Source organism: Solanum verrucosum, unplaced genomic scaffold, assembly GCF_900185275.1.
Source record: "Solanum verrucosum unplaced genomic scaffold, falcon-dt-bn FXZP01000018.1, whole genome shotgun sequence".
Lineage (NCBI taxonomy): Eukaryota > Viridiplantae > Streptophyta > Magnoliopsida > Solanales > Solanaceae > Solanum > Solanum verrucosum.
This window is the reverse complement of record NW_026020225.1, coordinates 627,543-634,355: the sequence shown is the minus strand read 5'-3', so window position 1 is coordinate 634,355 and position 6,813 is coordinate 627,543. Positions and strand designations below refer to the sequence as shown.

At 32.6% G+C, this 6,813-nt stretch overlaps 1 pseudogene; it reads right to left on the bottom strand.

Moving 5' to 3' along the window:
* Positions 1-3,291: 3,291 nt before the first annotated feature.
* On the bottom strand, positions 3,292-4,481 carry LOC125831863 (F-box/kelch-repeat protein At3g23880-like; annotated as a pseudogene).
* Positions 4,482-6,813: the final 2,332 nt, after the last annotated feature.

Sequence of the window (6,813 nt, the reverse complement as noted above, 5' to 3'; positions counted from 1 at the left end):
CTTCACACATTTAAGTCTAAAGTTTGTAATCTGAGAGGGAAGAAGTTCGTCAGATCTACATATTTAAATATAGATTCATCAACTGGTATATGACAACAGTATTATGCTTGTTTTTCTTTTGCACAGGAGAAAATTGAAGAAATTCATCGTCAAAGGCCAGAATGTATTGTCGAAGTTTCACCAAATGATGCACTTGGTATAGTACTCGGTCCCGAACACCCGGGCCGTGTTCGAGGGTTAGGCTTGGGTGTTGTTCCAACTATGGCATTCAAACAGACATCTAGGAAATTTAAGCATGTTGATGTGAGTTCATCTAGCGCCAGCGCTCCACCTCCAAAGTGGCAGCAAGAGATGACGAGTATGAAATCACAATTGAATGCACTGCTTAGCTAATATCAAAAGAACATAGGGAATGTCCCTAAAGAGTTTGCTCACTTATTTCCACCTCCTCCACAGGTATGACCATCATAAATATCTATCATAAATTACTTTGCTTGCAATTGAGAAGATAATTATGATATATGTATATGGTCATAACACCTCATGTGAGTTGTTAGTGGTCTTCTTGAGAATAAATATAAGATGAGTAAGTCTGTTAGCATTAACTGCTACATACCAATTCAAAAGTCACCTTGAATTGTATCAAGGCTGTTAGCATTAACTGTTACATACCAATTTCTCTAGCAAATAGGTATTTCTTTCTTTGAGTATGATCATGAACTTGCCTGTTAATTATTTTTTTTCAGGCATCAGATATATAAAGTGATGCTCGTCAATCATCAATCGGACCAACTATCGATTAGAAATCTTCATATGAAAGTAAAAATGATGATGGACTAAGGAAATCATTTTTCGGATCTTTTTTTTGAATATTTTTGTTGAATGACACTTGAAATTATTATTTTGATGATGTAATTTTGGAGTTTTGGAAAACACTTCAAAGCTTTAGTATTTTGATATAAGTTGGATCTTTGAATAACAGTTCAAAACATTAGTATTTTTTATGTAATTTTGGAGTGCTTTTGTTTAATGTGATGAATATTTTGCTCATATGATTTTTAATGTTTTTTTAAAGCTATTAATTATAGAAATTTAAATATATAGGGTGAAATAAAGAGGCTGTAAATATGGATTGACAAAATTAGAAAATGTAATAATTTACGGTGTCATGAACTAAACATTACAGCATTTTAAAACCGTTGTAATAGATAAATGATTTATTTTTCTACAATTACGACGGTTGTAAAATGCTGCTCTATACAACAAAAAATGTCGCATTAACAAAGGAATATTACGGAGGTTTTATAAATATATTACGACGGTTGTATATATAAATTACGACGGTTTTTTAAAAACCGTCGTAATATGTTTGTGACAGACGGGATTACAACATTTTTAGGAAACGTCGTTATAGTGCATTGTGACGGTTGAAAACCGCCGTAATATGCATAAAAAACCGTCGCAATAACCCCTGTTTTTCTGTAGTGAACGAAGGGAAGGATTTATGCTATCGAGATCAATGGGATCGATCCAAAACTTGAGATAGTGGGTGTAAATCGAAAAAGGTCATTCAATGAGCATCTTGTATTTCTTAAAAAATGGGGTCAATATATTCCTCCTATGTTTTTCCGTGGACTATTATGCTTTGGAATTATTGGATTGAAATTGACATAGACAAAGCAAAATTTAATGTGGAAGAACAAGCTTTAAAGCTTTGTCTATTCAAAAGAAAAGGGGATGAAAATATTATTATCAGACGGGGTTAAATGGGTGAGTATTTTAAAAAATTAGGTATTTATAATTGGGGACGTATCAATTGATTTTAAACTTGATATGTGTCCTTCCATCAAAATTAAGGACAAATTTATGTCAAAGTATAATGAGAGAGACATATTTGGATGAAGTTATAACAAAGAACATATTGGAACTATTTCTAATAATACATAGGTATATTTGACCTTGATTCATTTTTTTTAAAGTCACGTGCCATTTTTGTAAGTGAAGTGCATGATCTATATATTGTCAAACGATAATTATTTTCTACTTTTGTACACAAATTGGTATTGGTTCCTACTTTATTTCAGTTGTCTGGAGCATTAACTAACGTCGTTTATAATGATGCCACAACAACCACTGAAGTAACCGACGAATATCTATGAATCTCTAATCATATTTTCTTGTATTGTGTGTAGCCTTATAAGAATTCCTCCTTTTATGTTGTCACTTTTTACATTTAACAAAAGTCATGGAGTTTTATATTATTTTTTCAAAGTTCAAGCTAGATGATGTAAATTGTTGTCTTAGACTGTTAATTTCTTTTTGTGACAATTTTTTTCTTTGTTTTTACTTCTTTGGTGAATTAATTGTCGAATATTTTTTTACTCTGACAAACATTGTGATAAAAGTACTAACAATTTGAATGAGAACGCGGGATTAAAGAAACAAAACTGCAGTGTATGCATATGCACAACAGAAAAGAACTTGAACTGACCCATATTTGACATTGTTGTGTAAATATCATTTATTAAATTAAATTACAAACTGAGAAAATAATCTCATTTATTATAATCAACAAGAAGTGGATCTTCTTATCATATATAACATGATGTAGTTGTAGAGGTAAGGGTGGAACTATACTTCACCTACGAGTTCATCAGAATCCAGTAATTTTAGCACATACTATATTCTTGTTATTGTGTCTCCATGTGTGGATTCACAATAAGCATATTTGTACTGAGATGAGGCCGTATTGAAACCCTGAATTTAAACAAGAAAATTCAAGAGAAAATAAAGAAAATATTTGTTATTGCTATTGTTTTCTTACTGCTTTGTTATGCTTTCCTTGTTATTTGATGTTTTCTTTACGTCTATGTTTTCCTTTTAACTTCTTTAATGTGCATTCCTTGAGTCGAGTATCATTCGGAACAATCCTTCTCCCTACACGAGGATTGAAGGATATATACTCACACTCACACTAAATTGGTGAAAGATGTAGCAGTCCACATCAACTTATTTCTAAATCGAAATCTATCTCTGATGAAAAATTATCTTTGTACATTTTTAATCCATCAATAATTAAAAAAAATATATTTGGAAACATGTATATTGTTAATGATTTATTGCTTTAGAATACAAATAGTACTATAATAATTGACGATAGAGGACTATGCACAACACACATATCTGTAAACTAGTATAATAATAAGGAGAAATTCTTACAAGGAAAACATATTGAATGTCTCGTCCTCTATTTGACAGAAAAAGAAGTGCAAAAGGAGCATACCAACAAAACTAAGCAGAATTCTTACCGGATATCGTTAGGGGATTAACGATGCTTTCTGCATAGGTTTCTGCAGGATTGTATCCCCCAACAGCAGCAATGTGTTCTATTTTTTTAGTTGAACCATCAAATAATATGATTAATCCCCGAATCGAAAGTATAATGTCCCCCTTATTTGACTGGCGAAGGTGTATAGAAAATGTGAAATTGGGTGAAAAAAACATATATAGCACAACATATTTAGGGTATTTGATGGTGAACCATTTCGTCCATGACATATTACCTCTACAGTCTTCCAAAATCCAAACATCAGAAGTAGTAGCACATATATGACAAGTATAAAGCACAACAAGGTCACTTCCCGCTACTCCCAGTTTGATATTAGAATGGTCTTCTCCACGAATGGGAATCTCCAAGCTTCCCCATGTCTCATTTGCTACATCAAAAGAAATGATGTTGCGTGCATCATCATCATCAATACTCGTGGATGCAATCCAATAAAGCATCCCATTGACAAATTTACCTGAATGATTTATTAGAAATATCCCCTGAAGCTGGTCATGGAGTGTTTTCCAAGAATCATTCCTCAAACTATAAATAGTGATGACAATCCTCACGTTGTACACCTCACCATTGTTAAAATCATGATAATGATCAATAAATAAAGCTTTATAATCATCCCGTGAGTCATCGTATCCAAAACCATATTTAGTATTGAAAGAGGTACCCCAAGGAGAATTAAGTAATTTCATTGACTTGCTAATGGTGGGATTCCATATACACATCTCCCTTTCTTGATTGCAAATAAAAATCAGCCCATTGGCAGAACCCACAAAAAAGATGATAAAGTGGGTGGATCTATATGAAGTAGCTCCTGAGTGAGTTGTTCTTCGTTAAAGAGGTGAGGGAATGAACTAAATTTGTATTTTTCACTGCCTGGAAATACAACTCTATGATTTCCATTTAATTTGAGATGAGTGTTGACAAAATGAGGGCTAGATATTAGTTGATGCCATGATTTCGAAACAGACATACATTTTAATAGAGACTTTGTGGGAAGCCTTAAGAGAATGTTTGTTATGATTTCATTTGGGAGTATCGAATCATGATTTATAGTGAAAATGAAATGATACCATGAGAGAAGAAATTTAAATAGAAAAGTCTGATGAATCCAATCCCGAAAAGCAAGAAACAAAAACATGGTCGAATGTTTTTCACTGAAGTGAGGAATTTCTTCTATGAAGTTTTTCACTAAAATTGTGTTCTCTTAAAATGACTTTGTCTGACTCATGTATTTATGTAGAAAATAAGATAAGGAAGAATTTAAAGAGATTCAACATGATCCAATATGTATTATATATATATTTAGAATAATTTTAATCATGTATAAATTGTATTAGTATTTTTCTATTAAAGGGGTTCATCCTCTTTGGATAATTCCATCAATAGCTGTAATGTATTTCTATATTTGAATGTATGATATATATGAGTATGAAATAGAGGGAGTACATTAATTGTTTTTCCTTAAAAAATCATAAATAGGACAATTTTATTAATTTACTATTTATGAATCAATTCAAATTGGCATAATACATAAATATGACTTTTAACTTGGCCTCATTTCACATTTATGCCCTCCAACTTTGGCTGTGCACAAGTAGACACTTAAACTTGTATAAAGTAGACATATATCCAATTATATACTTATATTCACTTGTTTCCAAACATAGTTTTAGATATGCCAATAGTAGTAGCATTTTTCTCATAGTTGCATCGTACAATTATTGTTACTCCTACTAAACATCACATTATTTAGTTATTGTTATCGCTCCTGTTTTTGGAATGCTTTTTTATGTTTTCAGAATTCTATGTTATGCATTACTTGTTATTTGCTATGTCCTCTTTACTTTTGTGTTTTCTTTTTAGCTACTTTGATGTGCATTACTTGAGTCGAAGATCTTTTGAAAATAGTCTTTCTACCTCCACGAGGTAGGAGTAAGATCTAAGTACACTCTATCCTCCTCATACCTCGTTGTGGTACTGCACTGAGTTTATTATTATTGTTGGCTCAATGCGAAGATGAATTGTATGGATGTATAATTGTCCTTTCTTTGATTTGTCAAAATGGACAAGTAAAAAAGGAAAAGTGGACAGGTGATTAGGGACATAGGAAGTATTATGATATGCGATGCTTTAAACTACTGCCAAGCCTATCCCAACGACAATATTTGTCTACCTACTAAATACTAATCGTCCATCTTTATTCACGACCTTCATACTCTACTATCTACATTCACGTCCTCAATGGATTACTTTATATATATAGAATCCTCCCCTTAATAGGTGTTAAAAGGGGTGGTAATTAAAAACTTTCAATGAAATTCTTTAATTAGTTCAACTGAATCTTCATCTCTATTTATTTGTCCATGGTTGACTTGACACACTTCCTACAAATCATTTACTATGTCACTCCTAGACTATTAATAATATTAGCTATGGAGCACAACCTTTTACTTATTCGCGATATGGTAGACATATCAATCAACAATAAAGTTGAGGACAGTTATGTGAATCTTCTTCAACTATTCCTTTCTATTCGACCACAACATCCCAACAACCTGCCACAGTTGTAAAATCTAGAACAAGACTATATTGACTACATTAATAGGGGAACATTGAATCAATCGTTAAACAGATGGCAGAGATTTGTGGTATGCGTCTAATTCACTAACTTTTTGACATAGAAGAAAGACTAGTAATATTTATGTGATGACGAGTTAGTCAATAACCATGGAAAGGGAAAACATGGCATTTACGGTGAAAGAGAGCTTCTTAGTGTTGAAGTTAAGAGAAAAATAGCAGTTGTAGAGGGAGATGGATTTTGATTGTTGCGATTCTACTTTCACAAGGAGTTGCATAGTGATGATTCTGTTCTCTAATCAAGTAAGATATTTAAACCGATCCCTGTAGCTGAAATTGGCTAATAAATAACTTTCTTAACTCTTTGATAGTTGGTCTCCCCTTTATGAACTTCCCAACTATGGTAAGCTTACAATCAGTAGTTTCAATTGAAGTGTCATGACCAGATTTCTTGAGTAATGATGACACCTACTATAACCCACCAGTAGTTAAGTCAATTCATAAACCAGAACATCAAGTAATGGATAATAGAGTAGAAACAAAGTGGAAACGGTAATATAACAACAAGAATAGAAGAATGGGCAGAAGCAAACCAAAACATAAATACAATAAGATCCCTCTGGGAACCTGGAAGCAACAAGTAAGAGCTTCTAATATTAAAAATAGTGCAACTCCCAAAAGTGGACCCAATCTATAAAGCTTGTCTAAAAATATAAAAGACGAGCCAACAAAGTATAGATAGAGATAAGTAAGTCCAGGACGCCATGTGCTAACCCTCATCTCTGAACTGAAGCTACAACAGAATCAAATATCAATGCTGGTAGCTGGTGCTCGAACCTACATCATAGAACAAATGCATAGTGTCGCAGGAGTACCAAAAGAATATGTACTCA